The 15,848-nt window shown below is 50.4% G+C and overlaps 1 pseudogene; it reads left to right on the forward strand.

Moving 5' to 3' along the window:
* LOC131586342 (uncharacterized) overlaps window positions 1-15,848 on the forward strand; it is a 448,419-nt pseudogene that overhangs the window by 339,043 nt on the left and 93,528 nt on the right.

Here is a 15,848-nt window from a genome sequence, read left to right on the forward strand (position 1 = left end):
CTGACTTTCCCGTTTCCCGATCTCCGGCGGCAAACACTGTCAGCATGGGTATTGGACCGACACTGATTGCACCAAACAGATGGTACAGTACATTCCTTCCGTACATGTCCAAGGTTGCCACAGCGAAAACATTTGAGTCGAGAGGCTGGAATCCTGCCATTGTTGGTTGTGGCCGCTTGTAGGGGTGCAAGAGCTGCTAAAACCTGACTCTGATTAGATGCAACCTGCTTTTCTATAGCTGCAGCCTGCTTTTCTAACCCTTTCCCTAGTTCTTTAATTGCCTGGACTAACATTGCCTGTGAGCCCACCGGTATATTAGACATCCTTTCTAATGCCTCTTCAATAGTCCAGTTAGCATTTAAGGAACTCAAAACTGACCTGGTTGCTGAATTACAATTTTGTAATGCACATTGTTTTAACAATGCTCCCCTCATATATTCAGGAACACCTGCCCTCTCTATAGCTGAAGCTGCTTTATCAATAAATGCTCCAAATGGCTCATCTCGCCCCTGTTTAATACCCATATAAGATGGAATACCTCCTGGCTCCTTAATCCTATCAAATGCAGCTCGTGCTAACCGCATTCCTTCTCTCAACTTATCTGGTCCCAAAATTGCTTGTGCTTCCACTTGACTATATGCTCCTAAGCCCATAAGTTCTTCCAAAGTCAGCCCATGCAATGGATCACCTGCCTGTCTTTGCACATTGACACTTTCTTGACAATAAGCTTGCCAGTGTGCATTAAACAACAACTGCTGATGCTGACTAAGAATCAATTTCATAATACTCTTACAATCTGAAGGCAACAAAATCTGTGTACCCCACAAATAATCAATCATCTGTCTAACCGGTTCACTGGTCACTCCAAACTGACTGACTGTAGACCGCAACTGTGATAACCATTTCCAATCTAAAGCTGTAATTTGAGCTTGTATTCCTCCCCCTTGCACTGGTGCAAAGGTTACGGGACATGCTACTTCCAATACAGCGTCTGCTATTTCCTGATCTCCTTCTTGCAAAATATTCCGTGCTAACACAGCCCATGTCTCCCTTCTTTCCCGTGCAATAGCCTCACCTAACTCACGCCTTTCCCCAGGGACAGATTTATTTCCCATAGGGGAGGATGGTAACGGTGCAGAAGGCTCCGTTCCAGAATCAAGGTTAGTAGGTGAAGGAATTTGAGATGACATAAAAGAATTAGCAGCTGCAGCAGAGGTCAGTGACTGCGCGGGAGGGTTTAAAATTATTGTATTTGTGGCGGGCGGCAATGAACACTCATTAATTCCCTGTAAAAGCCTGTTTTTTGACATAGCTGCAGATGCCTGCATGGCAGCTGCCTGTTCAGCCTGATACTGCAAGAGAGCATTATGAACTATCCGCCACAGTTTTCCCAATTTTCTAGCAGTTTTATCATCATCTAAAGTAGCCTTCCACAATTTATCTCCAAACTTTCGCCACTCACTTAATTCATGGACTGTATGGGGATTCTGAAAACAACCCTGAGCATACCCATAAGCAAGAAGTTCAGGAAGCTCCTTGCGCAAATCAAGATTTTTAACCTGTCGCTTTTCTAGAAAGCAGGTAAATAAATCATATACTGCTTGCCTTTCCATCTTACCGTCAGCACGCGCTGTTGCAGCCCCTACAAGGTTTCGGCAGCACGTTACGGCAGGACTCTTCTATAAGGTCGCCTGGGCGCGGCACCGTTGCTGTGTGTTCAGGACTCTCCTCCGAGGTTGCCTGGATCGCAGCACAGCTGTTGCTTTTCGCCGTCCTTGCTGCAAAGGACCTGTCCCCTGTCGCCGACTCCCGTGGCCGACTCCGATTCCTTTTCAGGGTTCCAAAAGTTTCCAAAGGTTCCAAAGGTCCTGAGGGTTCCAAATATTCCAAGTGTCCCAAAGGTTCCTAGGGTTCCAAAGGTCCCAAATGTCCCTGCTGTTCGGGCGCCATTTGTCGAGTTCGGCGGGAGAAATGCAGCACTCAATATGAATGATCAGCAAGTCTCATTTATTGGTAATTCTAAAACCACTTATATAGCATCAATAATTAGGCTCATACATAGTGCAAAAGCAAGCTCATTATTGGATATTTCATTTAAGGTCAACTCCACCTAATTCTACATTCCTGTGATCGCTCATCTATGCTGAATTCACATTCTTCTGACTACAGTGTTCTGTTCTCGGTTAACAGTTATCATCAAGGCCTTCCTGACTTTTGCAACATCTCACACCAACTGTACTCCATTGTCTATTTCTTTCCCAGCTAACTGCTGCATGGGAAAGTGACCTTTGCTCTCTAGCCATTCCTCTATAGCCAGGGCTCTGAGCTGGTGGTCCATGAGCAGCTTCAGGATGGGGAGAAGCCCTACAAGTGCTTGGAGTGTGGGAAGAGCTTCCGCCAGAGGAAAACCCTGATCCACCACCAGATGATCCACACTGGGGAATGGGCCTACGAGTGTGGGAAATGTGGGAAGGGCTTCAGCAGCAGCTCCCAACTCATCATCCACCAGCGTAGCCACACTGGGGAGAGGCCCTATGAGTGTCCTGAGTGTGGGAAGAGGTTTCACAGCAGCTCCAATCTCCTCGTGCACCAGCGGATTCACACGGATGAGAGGCCCTTCCGCTGCCCCGACTGTGGGGAGGGATTCAAGCAGAACTCAACCCTTGTCACCCACCGGCGCATCCACACTGGGGAGAGGCCCTATGAGTGTGGGGAATGTGAGAAGAGCTTCAGCCACAACTCCAGCCTTATCTGCCACCAGAGGACACACACAGAGGAACGTCCCTATGAGTGTGGGGAATGTGGGAAGAGCTTCAGCTGCAGCTCCTGCCTCAATACCCACAAATGCGTCCACACTGGGGAGAGGCCCTACGAGTGTCCCCAGTGTGGGAAGAGCTTCTCAGACAAATCTAACTTGAACAGACACCAACGGACGCACCGGTAAGGGAAGCCCTGCGAGTGCTCCAAGTGCAGGAAGAGCTTTGTGCACTGCTCCAGCTTCATTCCCCCTTGGAGGATCCACGTTGGGAAGAGACCTGGTGATCCATGTTCCCTGTGATCCATGCTGGGAAGACACCTCTACCTTTTCCTGCCCATGGTAATGACATGATGTGAGTTCAAAGAACATGAGGCTCTGACCATGTCCCTGTCATTATATTCAATCCCATATCAGGTCATTGCCAGGGGCAGGAAAAGGACTCCCTCTGTCTCACCAGAGGAGAACAGTGTCCTTTCTTGGCAGGAGGAAATATGTGGCCAGGAAGAGCCAGTTGGTGGCATTTTAGTCTTCCCTGTGAATCAATTTTGCTATCCCTTCTGTTATCTAAATTGTTTCTGTTCCTGTTTGTTCCTTATCCCGTTGCTGTTCTCAATAAATTGTTCTTATCCCAGCATGGGATCTTTCCCTTTTGTGCTTTCCATGGGAGGTGGGAGGGAAGAGAGCGGCAGCACGGTTTTAGCGGGAGCAGGAAATTGGGGAATGCCATTCCTGAAGCCCAGCCCATGGAAACCGAGCATCCCAGCTGGTGCCAGGCCTGGTTGCCATGGCAGCAGCCTTGGGAGCGGGTCCCTGGCTGGGGGCTGTGGGAACCTCTTCCCTCTGGTGCCCAGGGACAGGAGTGGAGGGAGCAGCTGGAGCTGAGGCGGGCAGGTTTAGGCTGGATGTGAGGAAAAGGTTTTTCCCGTGGGGCTGCTGGGGCACTGAACAGGCTCCCCAGGGAAGGCTCCCAGCTCCAGGGCTGGCTGAGCTCCAGCAGCATTTGGCCAGCGCTGCCAGGCCCAGGCTGGGATTGTTGGGGTGTCCTGTGCAGGGCCAGCAGTTGGACTGGAGGATCCCCATGGGTCCCTCCCAACTCAGCCAATTCTGTGGCTCTGTGATCCCATGAGCCTGGGGATGGGACTGCAAATGGTTGCCATGGCAACGGGCTCTGGCTCCAGGCCTGAGCTGGTGTCGATGGCAACCACCCCTGGCATGGGGTCTCCATGGAGCTGCCAAGGGACTGACCATAGCAACAGGGGCTGTGATGGTTGTCATGGAAACAGATCATAGCAAAAGGTCATGGTGATGGTTGCCTATCCAGGATCAGATTTGTTACAGGCCCTCAGAGGGGATCCATGGGGACATTCCAATAGTCTCTAGGCTGTTCAAGAGCTGAAATGTCACAGGCACAGACAGGGGCTCCACAGAGACCTCCCAGGGGTTTCTGGGGATGCTGAAGAGCCGTGTGCTCAGATGCAGTCCCAGCAATTCCATGGTGACATCCCATGGGACCTTGGGCTGCAAAGGCACTGCTCTGTCACAGGCACTCCCGGGGGCTCCACGGTGACATCCCAGGAGTCCCCAGGCTGCCAAAGAGCCGGGATGTCACAGACACTTCCAGGGCTTCCTGTCATGGGCAGAGTGGGAGCTTCAGGCTAAAGCTTTATTTCTTCATTAGAGAAACTCCTGCTGAGTCATGAGGTGGAGAAATGACACCCAACAGCCACCAGGGATCCTCAAACTGCTCTAGGTCACCTACACTTTTAAATTCCTTCTAAGAGAGGAGACTGGGAGCAGCTGGATTCAATCCCAGCCCGAGTTTGTCAGAGGTTTATGTGTAAATATTGGACATGTAGAATTGAACCTTAATGCAATTTGTCCCACACGATTAACAATGGAATACCAGATATATTTATACAAATACATCTGTGACTGATTCTGAACATGATTTATTTACACCACAGAGTAAATAAAGAAAAAGAGTTATTTACCCCAGACTAGAGGAGCTATAACAATTATTACACTATAGTGCCCTAGGAAGCAATTTTGAAATGAACAGGGCCTTGCTGGAGTTGTTTGAGCCCATTCCAGGCACAGCCTCCTGCTCCAGCAGGAACTGCCTTTCCTGTGCCATGGCCAGGGCAGATCCTGCTGCAGGAAAAGCCCCAGGCCAGCCCCAACCCAGGGAAGGGCTCGGGCACAAGTGCAGAGTGCCGTGCTGGGAGCTGTGCCAGGGACAGCCTGAGGCACCAAAGGCACCTTGGCAGCAGCAGCTGCTTCCAGGCCATGGCCAGAAGGCTCCCTTGGCACCCCGGCCTGGTGGCCAGCACTGCAGAGCTGCTGCTTCAGGGCTCATTTCTGGCTGGGCTCTGAAAAGCCACTGCTGCTCCAGGAGCCTGACTGGGAAGCAATCGGCCCCAGCACCCTGGGGACAAGATAATAATGAAACAACTCTTCATGGCAGCAGAGACAAGGCAGGGGCAGAGGAAAGGGGAGAGCCAGGCCCAGGGGACATGGTTGCAGTGGTGATGGCTGTGAGGTCAGTGCCACTGCAGCAGCCTGGCTGGCCCTCAGCAGACATTCTGGCCAGGAGCGCTGTGAGGTCACCCAGCACATGAGAGAACCCACACAACAGCAATTCCATCCTTGGGGACGGGAGGGGCTTTCACTGTGTCAGGTGGAACAGAGATGCTGCTGCTCTTGGAGCAATCCTGGTATGAGGCATACATTTGTCTGCAAAAGCAGTTGCAGTTTTGTGCCACTCTGATTGTACAATATTTCCTCCTTCTAAAAACAACCAAATCTACTCTGGTTCACTTTAAAGATATTCATCCTTGTTCTGTCACTGCAACATTTGGGAGAAAATCACTTTGACCAGTGTTTCCATTTTCACAGACCATGCAGAGGACCCAAAAATCTCTCAGGATCAGGTTTGGAGGCCTCATCACATAAGCAGCAGGTAGAGGATGAGGGCCCTGAGCCTGAGGACAGCAGGGGACAAGTGACCCTGGCAGCCCTGGGGCCTCATTGCCTCCTTGTCCCTGCTCAGCAGCCTGGCAGGGGCCGCCCCATGGTGCTGCCCTTGGCATTGCACATCCCCACATGCCAGTGCCCCGGGAAGAGCCCTGAGCAATGAGGGAGGGACAGCATCTGCCTTGCCAGGGGCTGGGGCTCAGCCCTTGGCCCTTGGCATTCCTGAAACACATCCAGCTTTGCTCAGCACCACAGACACCTTTCCCTTGCTTGTCCCTAGCTGGCATCAGGGCCTCCAGTCTTCTGCTCTACCTGGAACCTGGGGACGCTTTCTCACTCGTGTCTCTCATTTCAGCTACAAGAAACTTCAGTGTTTCCATCTGACTTGGAGCTCTTGAAGTGTTTCTGGAGCACACTCTGAGGGACTGAGTGTGATGCAAAGAGCCCCAAAGGCCCGAGAGGGTGATGAAGGTGCTGGTGCTGTGTCTGTGCTGCTGAGCTGGGCCGGGCTCCTGGCCCAGAGGCAGCTCCTGGCAAGGGCAGCGCTGCAGAGAGACAGCTCTGGCCAGGAGCAGCTCCTGAGCACAGCCCAGCAGGGCTGGGGCCCTGCCAGGGCAGCTCAGGGACACCAGCAGGCCCAGACAGAGCTCCCAGGGGCTCAGCACTGGCAGGGGCTGTGGGATGTGCCAGAGGGGGCTGTGTCACAGCAGCACCTCTGTGGCTGTGTCCTGGAGCCCCAGAGCAGCTGTGATGTCAGAAAGGGGCTGTGTGACAGCTCAGAGTGGGTTTTGTGAGGTCACAGATGGGGCTGTGACATGACAGAGTTTGTTGTGTGACATCACTGAGCAGCTATGGCATCATAGAGGGGATTCTGTGACATCAGAAAGCAGGGTGTGGCATCACAGTGTGGGCTGGGTGATATCACTTAGTGGGCTGTGACATCACAGAGAGGACTATGACATCAGAGGTTGAATGCATGACATCACAGAGTGGGTTGTGACATCACAGAGTTTCTGTATGACATCACAGAGCCACCACAGGGTGGGCTGTGACATTACTGAGTGGGCTGTGAGGTCACAGAGCAGACACCACAATCCTAGAGAGTAGCTCTGTGACATCAGACAGCAGATTGTGACATCACAGAGCAGCTGTGTGACATCAGAGAGAAGAGTGTGTGATGTCAGAGAGAAGGCTGTGACATCAGAGAGAAGAGTGTGTGATGTCAGAGAGAAGGCTGTGACATCAGAGAGTAGGTTCTGTTATCTCAGAGGGGCTGGGACATCACAGTCCAGGCTGGGACATCACAGAATGGCTGTGGGACATCCCAAGGTCTGTGGGGCATGGGACAGGGGGACAGGGAACCCCTGGCAGCATCCCCATATCCCCCAGGGCCAGAGCCTGGGCCAGGGCTCCTTCACCCTGTCACCAACGAGGACTTGAGAGCGCTTAAAAAATCCCCAGCAAGGGAGCAGCAAAAACCAGATTTAATATTAAGCAGCAGCAGCACAAAGTTCCTTGGCAAGAGTCACTCTGCTCCTGACTGGACACTTCAGGCACAGCAAAGAAACAAAGCAACAACAAAAACAAACAAAATCCAGGCAACTAAACCAGAAATGAACCCAGAACTGTTCGTGTGTGTGTGTGTGTGTGTGTGTGTGTGTGTTTGAGCTTAACAGAGCTCAAACTTAACAGGACTTCACTTATGCCTTAATTTATACCTCAAACATCACAATTTAGCAAAAGAACATAACAGTAGTTAAGCTAACTTACAACATATGACTTCAGGATTTAACAGTGGAATAACACTTAACAATATTCAACTTTGTTTACTGTTGTTGTCAGAGGCACTGAGAGTGTGCCCTTATCTCTGATACCTGGCTCTGACATCCAAGAAAACTCTGAATTTCATATAACACCCTGAAAACAACTGTTAAATAGAAAAACCAGGAGTGTAAGTGTGTAGATTAAAGAGATTTCTTATGTCACTGCATGAAGAAGTTAAAGTTTGGAGTTTAAACTAGTTTAGAAAATAGAGGACAAGATGGAGGATTCAGGGTGTTGTCTCTTGTCCTTCTTTCTTCTTCATCTTCTTCCTCTAGAGGTTTTTGGGTAGTGGTAGGTGATTGGATAGAGAATGCTGCAGTGCAGCACACAAGTGTTGGGTCATTGGGTCACTAAGAAAAAATATCTCCTTGGCATTTGTTAATTGGGTAAATGAACATATAAAAATCCTTGAAGAAGATCTTTGTTAGTCATTTTGCACTTTTCTATCTTAGTGCACATAGCTGCTTGTGGCTCCTTGTACCCTGTATACATGTAATGGAGATAAAAGAAGAATAAACAACCAAGTCCAAACAAGAGAAAACTGCCTCTCTCTCGTCAATCTTCAGTCCAAGGGGGAAAAAGAACCCAACCACAAGTGTCCCATCAGGACACCAGGGCCACACTGCACCACTGCAGATGGGAGCAAACCCTTGTGGACTGCATGCCTTACAAATCTGCTAAACCCATGTCACACACATCCCTGAATTTAGACATTTAAAATATGTACATTTATCCATAGATACCTTTTCATCAGCAATATGTGCTATAAAACACACAAGAGAAAAGGGTCGGGATGCCATTGCACACTGGCAGTCAGCCTTTGCTGTTCTGAGCATCCCTCATAGCATCAAAACAACACACATCTCACAGAAAACAAAACATTTCCTGCAGCCCTGGAGTGTAACACACCGCACTGGCGTTCCTCAAATAACAATAAAACAGGCCATTGTGGGAAGAGCACATGGCACTTTAACAGGAATTACTGAAAAACAAAAGGGAGGAATGTGTGGTGGGACCCCAGAAAGCAAAGTAGCTAAGGCTGTTCATGCAATAAATCATTCAGCAGTATCAGAAGATCCCCAAACCCAGGCTCGCTTGAACTCTGCAATTCCAACACAAGTGAAAGACTTAGCAATGTGAGCTCTAACAAAAATTACCAACTTGTCTGTGCCAACCCAAAGCCATTCAAGTAGAAGATAAAACCCCAATGAGCTATATATGCAGTGAAGCAAGGGGTCAATTCATGCTACAATTGGCATGAGATAATGCAAACCAAGACTGCAGAAAAATTATAGCTGCATTAACTCAAGAGCATCCATCCCTGGAGGAGATGATTACAGCATGTGCTAAGGTTGGGACTGGATCTCATCACATGGATATGCTAGCCAATTCTATTACAGCTGCTGTTAAACTCACACCCCATTGCTACAAGTGTGGACAACAAGGCCACAGGAAAATAAACTGTCCACACCAGCCCATTCCACAGGGGACAGCTCAGGGACAAAGAAGTGATAATGCAAGCTGCAACCGATGTGAAAGAGTTGAACATACAGCCAAAGACCACAAACAACACCCTCCTGACAGTACCTCTACGGATGTGATGGAGCAGATTGAAGAAGAGTAACCAGAACAACTTATTCAACGTGAAAATCAGACTCTTGAAAAGACAGTTCATTTAAAAACTGTTTGTTTACAAATTGTTTTTCTGCTAAGTTGGGTTTTTCTCACGGTTCTAAACATTGAATGTTTTTTGTTTCTTGTTTATAGAGTTCAGGATAATCTCAGTTCAAAATACTTTCTTGTTTTTTAATGTTAAGTTGTAACTTTTAACTATGAGTAGTTAACCTGTGGCTTGTTAGCTTAAAGGATTGTGATCCTGTCTGCCAGCTCCTGGAAGGGAGTGTTGCAAACTCAATTTAGTACACAAAGCATATTGCTTGCTGAAGAGAATTAATTGTGTCAAGTTAACTAGAAAACTTCATTCAAATTAAACCCATGCTGTCCCTGTTATCATGTCTGCAAAGGGCCCTTGCAGATAGGATAACAGAGAGCATTTTATATTTTTTAATTTAACCAAAAAGGGTAAATAGTCACAGTATGGTCACAGTACAGCTGGTCAGGACTGGACAAGGTAAATCTAGACATAACACAAATCTAATTTAGCAGTAAATTCTTTTTAGCCATAGATTTTAGCACAAATTTAATTTAGTGAGCCTAATTCATGTCTGAACCACTGCACACTACTGGCCAGGATGCAGGGCAGGGAGGGAAGTATCAGCCAATGGCTGTCTAGCCTGGGAAATTTGAATTTGGTATTCAAGTGAGTTCTGAATAATAAACGAGGCTGTTTTGTCTGATGAGCACCTGGAGCATGAATCGTGGATTTTGTCTCCTCACTCACGACCAGCACGTTACAGATACACCTTGGGCAGTACAAGAGCCTGGCCAGGGCTACACCCAAGATGGACCAAAAATGGTCATAAAAATGGACAATTCATCACGAGGTCCCATATTTTTACAAGTTCAGGTCCATCTGCATATTGGGGTTCATTGTCCAATTACAGCTTCAGATGATGAAATCCCACCCTTGTTGTTTTCTCTCTTCAGTCCACCCTTGTTTATGCTTTTGGGCCTGGAACTTGTAACAACTGTCCTTGGTATCAAGCTAGAAAAGGAATTGTTTTTTCTACCTACTCTGTGAAGAGAGCTCACTAACACTTAATGTGAAGTTCAAAACTACAAACCTAGGCAGTGCAGAATATGAAAGATATGAAAGCTAAAACATGAGGCATCACACCCTGAGGGGCTGTGAAATTGAATAATTTTGGAGAGGGATTGAGAAGGTTTCAGTGGCATTAAGTGGTTTTGAGGTGACAGATTGATCCCTCTCACCTCTTTGAGTGCCAAGAAATGGAGACAACTCCACCAAATAACCCCACAACCCTCAAATACTCACAAGTATCTCCAAGATTGCCTTGAAGCACTAGTAAAATGTGAGGTTTTAGATGCCTTTGATGAATTTGTTGATTTTTACCACCATTTGTTGGATTTAAAGGGATGAGAATGAATCAAAAGATAATTGAAACCAAAATAAAATGACCTCCAGCCCAGTGTGTTCCCAACACAGATCACTGGGAACGTGGGTCATCAGAGCTCTGCCCAACGTGGGTCCTCTGATGGAGGATGGAGCTGGAGCAGAACATGAAGCTCTTCCTGCACTTGGGGCACTCGCAGGGCTTCCCTTACCGGTGCCTCTGTTGGTGTTTGGTCAAGGTAGAGCTCCTGGAGAAGCTCTTCCCACAGTGGGGACACTCATAGGGCCTCTCCCCAGTGTGGATGCGCTGGTGGGTGATGAGGGTGGAGTTTTGCTTGAAGCCCTTCCTGCAGTCGGGGCAGCGGAAGGGCCTCTCATCCGTGTGAATCCGCTGGTGCAGGAGGAGAGTGGAGCTGGTCTGAAACCTCTTCCCACACTCACCACACTCGTAGGGCCTCTCCCCAGTGTGGATGAGATGGTGGATGGTCAGATGGGACCTCTGGCTGAAGGTCATCCCACACTCCCCACACTCATAGGGACGTTCCCCAGTGTGGGTCCTCTGGTGGATGATCAGGTGGGATCTCTGGCTGAAGCTCTTCCCACATTCCCCACACTCGTAGGGCCTCTCCCCAGTGTGGATGCGCCGGTGGGTGATGAGGTGGGAGTTTTGCTTGAAGCCCTCCCCACAGTCAGGATAGCAGAAGGGCCTCTCATCCGTGTGAATCCGCTGGTGCACGAGGAGAGTGGAGCTGCTGTGAAACCTCTTCCCACACTCAGGACACTCGTAGGGCCTCTCCCCAGTGTGGCTGCGCCGGTGACGGATGAGGTTGGAGCTGCAGCTGAAGCCCTTCCCACATTCCCCACACTCGTAGGCCCATTCCCCAGTGTGGATCATCTGGTGGCGGATCAGGCTGTTGCTCTGGCTGAAGCTCTTCCCACACTCCAAGCACTTGTAGGGCTTCTCCCCATCCTGAAGCTGCTCATGGACCACCAGCTCAGAGCCCTGGCTGGATCTCTGGCCACTTTCCCGGCACAGGGTGGGTCTTTCCTCCTCAGAGCACCCTGGGCTGCATTTGGAGCCCCTCCTCCTGCGGGATCTCTGAAGCTTTTCCTCCCCATTGGATTCCTGCACTGTGGAGCTGCTCAAAATGGCCTCTTCCATAAGGTTCTGCTGTGGGGATTTGTCCTCCCTGGTCTCCATCCTCAGCTCCTTGTCTGGGGGAGGAAGGACAAGGAGAGGATGGGATTTGCCTCCGTGCCAGAGGGAAGGGGAAGGAGATCCCCCCCAGTGCGTCCCCGGCAGGACGGCGTCGGCAGCGGGGTTGTCCTGCAGCCGGGGGCCAGGCTGGGCTGGGAGATGGAGCAGGAGAGAGGGGGAAAGGGGCACTGACTTCCTCCTCACCTGCCTGGGTGTCCTGGAGCATCTTCCTCTTCCTCACAGCCTCCTTCTCCATCTGGACAAGGTCTGGGAATGGGAAATACTGGTTTAGGAAAAATACAATTCACAAGCACATTGGGTATGGGGGTTCCTCCTGCCCACATCCATCTCTAGAAGTCACCAGCCTTCCATAAAAACCTCCCAAACACCAAGATTCAGCCCTGAAAATGCCTCCCAGGAGTTCCCCATCTCTGGTCTCTCCCCTTTGGTGTTCAGGGGTTCCCCCCTGTCCCAGCTGCTGGGGGTCACACTTGTACTTTGGGTCCCCTGTCTGCTCGGTCCCTGCCCTCCCCAGGCTGCTGGGAGTACCAGGAATCCAAAAAGCTCCCCCTGTTTCCATCTCCCCACTCAGGGATGCTGGGACCCCCAGTGTCCCCCAAGGGGCATTTTCCGCTCAGCTTTGCAGTCCTTAATTCTTAAATTTCCCCACCAAAAAAATCCTGGTGTTGTATAAGGTTAGCCCCTACCTAACCTCCCTTTTCTTTTCCCTTTCCCATTGGCTGTAACCCCCCTGTATCCCCTGGCCACCCCCTCCCCCAAGTTTAAGAGAGCACCCGAGGAATCTCAGCCTCTTTCTTGCCCCGGGCGATCCACATACAATAAACCCAGGACCACGTCTTGTAAGTCTGAGCCTTCTTTGTCTAAAATACCTTAGGTCCATGTTGGATATATTTTGAGACCCCTTCCCGCCCGTGTTCTGTGAAGGGCGGACACATCCCCATGAGGGACAAGAATGAAGGGGTTTGTGGAGTATTTACAACATCTTCCTCCCTCTCCTCCCCTTCCATCCCTCCTCCTTCTCCTCCCTAACTCCACCTCCTTCTCTTACTTCCATCCCTTCTCTCTCTCCTTCTTCATCCCTCCTCTTCCATCCCTCCTCCTCCTCCCCCAGGAGCAGTGACACCCTCGGTGCCCCGTTCCCAAACCCCTCACAGCCCACGGCAGGAGCGGGGATGGAGCCGGGACAGGTCGGGATGGGCAGCGCGGGGCTCTCCGCTGCTCCCACCCGCTGGGGATGGGGGGAACCCGGCCTGGGGAAAAGGAGAGGGAAACTGGGAAAATTGGGGGCTGCAGATCCAACCTGGGGCTGGCTGGGGACCCTGGCTGGGGACTGCCAGCCCTTGGGGCTGCTCTGGGGAGATGCGGGAGGGGGGAAAACAGAGAGGGCTGGGGGATCCCAGGAGTGGCAGCACTGGCAGGGACTGGTTTGTACTGGGATCATCCTGGCAGTGGCTGAGATTGCACTGGCTGTGTACTGATATCATACTGGGATCATACTGGGAGCAGCTGGGCCCATGCCAGGAGAGATTGCGATCACACTGAGGGAGACTGGAATCATACTGGGATCAGACTGGGATCATACTGGGATCATACTGGCAGTGAGTAGGAGCCTCCAGGGGGCAACTGAGACCAGGTTGGGGGCAAATGTGATATACTGGGAGTGAATGGGATCATGCTGACGCTGACTGGGAGTGGTTGAGAGCAAATGGGATCATGCTGGAAGGAACTGGGAAGGACTGGGAATATGCCCTGCGCTACCCAGAACCCCGGGATCGCCCCCCATATGTCCCATAAGTGTTCCCCAAACCCTCCAGGATCCCCGAGTGCCCCCTCAGCGCCCGTTCGGGACCCCCCAAAGCGTCCCTGCATCCCTGAATGTTCCCGACCCCACAGATTCCCCTTCCAGCCACTCCTGGGAATTCATCTCCCATCATCCCACAACACAGTTCCGCGCCCAAACCTCCTGCCGTGCCCCCCGCCCTAAAGAGCCCGGTTACAGCTCCCCAGGTTCCCCCCAAGTGCTCCCGAGCCGTATACATTCGCCCCCCAGGACCTGCAGCCACGGCTCGGACGCAAAAGTTTTCTCCAAGCGCTTCCCCACACCGCCAAACGCGCCTTCTGAGCCACTTCCGGGACTACAGCTCCCATCATGCTCCGCGGCGCCCATAGAGCGCTGTTCCAGCCGGGACTTCATCTCCCGTCATGCCCCGCGCCTCACCGGAACCCATTGGAGCTGCGCCTACAACTCCCGTGATGCTCTGCGGCCCCATTAAACCGTATTATACCGGCGCCTACAACTCCCATCATCCCCCGCGCCCCATAGATTCCCTGTTACAGCTCCCCAAGTGCCCGCCCGGACCCCGAAGGGCCCCCAGATTCCACTCCCTGACCTCCAAGTGCCCCCCTGGACCCCCAAGTGCTCCCCCGGACCCCGAATTGTCCCACAGAATCCCTAAGTGCCCCTCCAAGTGCCCACCCGGCTCCCCCAAGTGTCCTCCAGACCCCCAAGTTCTCTCTAAATTCCCTCCCCAGACCCAAAACTGCCCCAAATGTACCCCAGAAAAGTCCCCATGGACCCCAAAGTGGCTCCTTTTACCCTGTCTGAGAAAAATTTAAAAATTATGACCAAAGGACTAAAAATAATAATTAGCATAAAGAGGGAGAAATAGTGGTCAATTAATTAATGAAGGGAATTGTGATACTTTGAACCAAGGACCAATAATATTTTTAGTCGCTAAAAATTTATCAATTCTGTTATAGAAATATAAAAATTAGGTTATAAATATACAGAATTATTATAAAAAGTAAAATTTTATTTTTATTAATTAATTAGATTTTAATGATAAAGAAAAGTTGATAAATGTTCTCAATGTTTTGGGATGTCAGTCCCAGGTGGGCGATGTCAGACATGCTGAGGCTCGGGGTGAGGAGCAGGTTGTCCAAACAGGGGCAGCCCACAAGGGGCTCATTCTTCTCTGTGACCAGACCTCCTAAGGAGACATTCAGCATCAGGATCTCATGGGGAATGCTTCTGTCATCTCTTCTCTCAACTAAAAATTAAAAAAAAAATATCCCCTTGATTTAAAAAAAAAAATAAAAAAGTGGTGGATTTTCAAATCTTCCTCCTTACCAGAACTTTAAACTGACTCCAAGCAGCTGCACAAGCCTTGGACTTGAAGACAATGGAAGGAAGAGAAAGAGCCCCCGAGGTTTTCTGTATTTTAATGAACCCCAGGCTGGATTTGGGGCTGAGTCCAGGACCCCCAGGCACTGAGAGAAGGTTGAAGGAGCTGCTCAAGGAGTCAGAAGCAAAACTCCAAGTCCCCTGGAGCATCCCTGGGCCCCACTGACTGCCGGCTCCTGGCACACTCAGCCATGGCATGGTCCAGTCTCACGCTGGGACACCTCCTGCACCAAAATTCTACCCTGGCAGGGACTTTTCTTTCTCCTCCCCTCCAGGCTGAACCTGCCAAGCTGCACTTTGGGGAGGTTTCCTTCTCTTGCCACTGCCCAGGAAAGCTGTGTCTCCTGGTGTTCACAAACAGAGAAGGGCTGCTGGGGGATGTGGGGGTTGGAGGCTGCCTGGGGTACAGTGGCCATGAAATCATCGAGTTTTGAAATATTCTGTGAAAGAAGGAGGGGCATCAACAAAACTCCTACACTGGACTTAGGAAGAACAGACTTCAGCCAATTAAGGACGCAGATTTGGGGAGTACCAAATCAGATACTGAGTTTTTTAAGGGAAACAGCCTTTTAAAACACAGGATTCCAGGAAGGATGGACACATTCAAAGAAAAAAATCTTGAAGGAGCAGGAACAGCCTGTCCCTCTGTGACAAAAAATGAGCTGGTGAGGAAAATGACCAACCTGGCTGGGCAGGGAGCTTTTGGAGGAACTCAGGGAAAAGATGAGGGTGCATCACCTTTGGACAGAGGGGCAGGGAACTCAGGAAATGTTTAAGGATGTCATTAAGTCACGCAGAATGAAAAGTAGAGAGGTGAAAGCTCAGTTAGAGCTTAATCAGGCTTCTTCTGTTAAGG

The sequence above is a fragment of the Poecile atricapillus genome, chromosome 19, assembly GCF_030490865.1.
Source record: "Poecile atricapillus isolate bPoeAtr1 chromosome 19, bPoeAtr1.hap1, whole genome shotgun sequence".
Taxonomy (NCBI): Eukaryota; Metazoa; Chordata; class Aves; order Passeriformes; family Paridae; genus Poecile; species Poecile atricapillus.